The sequence below is a fragment of the Trachymyrmex septentrionalis genome, unplaced genomic scaffold, assembly GCF_001594115.1.
Source record: "Trachymyrmex septentrionalis isolate Tsep2-gDNA-1 unplaced genomic scaffold, Tsep1.0 scaffold60, whole genome shotgun sequence".
Lineage (NCBI taxonomy): Eukaryota > Metazoa > Arthropoda > Insecta > Hymenoptera > Formicidae > Trachymyrmex > Trachymyrmex septentrionalis.
This window is the reverse complement of record NW_017305779.1, coordinates 38,553-39,597: the sequence shown is the minus strand read 5'-3', so window position 1 is coordinate 39,597 and position 1,045 is coordinate 38,553.

The following is a 1,045-nucleotide window of genomic DNA, read 5'->3' as shown; positions in this document are numbered from 1 at the left end:
CGTCCACTTTCTCTCATTTCGCACTTCTCATACAGTAGATTTCAAAATGGACCACGCCATAATTAAAATTCGGTAATAAAATACCGAAGGGAAAAGCACATTTTAGTGGATGACTGTTGTCATTCCGTTCCATTAACGCGACTCGCGAGAGAATGAAATCCATTAACAGCATCGAATTATTGATTATACTTAAAATACAGTTGCATCCTTATTTCTGAAATTTATCCGCTTTTTACTATCCTACCTTTCTCCCGATGAAAGCAGAATACGAGGATCAATCTTATTAGACGGCCATCTAAGGGCAATCCCAAAGCAAATTGGATTCGGTAATTTCCATAATTGGTGTTTTCCGTTCCGGGAAATTAAATTGTTGCACGGAGCTACGCTATAGCAAATTGAGTTTGATGATTGATGCATACTGATAGATGCAACCAATCATATTCAATCGCCGCGACTGACAGGGTTCGCAACTGCACTATTATATTTCCTGAACGCGATCATTGATACAAAGTGCCAGCAGGCTCCAGCACTTAGATGTGACCATATGAGACAGAAATACGAGAAGCGGCGCGACGTGGAGAAGTCAAAAGCGACGCATACGAGCAAAACGAGTTTATCCGACCGCGCCCTGCTGAAGTAACGATCGCGTCTCGAAGGATTTATATGCCGTACGATGCTTCGCATTTGATAAAACGCGTGGCAAACACGTGATTTTAATTTTAATCGTGCACTTTTAATTAAGCTCTTGCATAATAATTCGTCGTAAAAATCGGACGCGAAATCCGAGCATACTAAATCCGGGCGAGTCTTTTAGAAAGTAATTCACCAATCCCGAATGCTTCTCTTGTAATGAATTCAACTGGACGCACTAATGCGCACTGGTGCATATTACCCAGACAGCATAGAATATTTATATGATAAATATTTATTACTAATCATCTTTTAAGATGTTATAAATATTTTATATATACAGCTTTATTCGAAATACCTATTGTTAAAATATATAAACTAAATATTTTATGTAATATTTATAATAAATATAAAT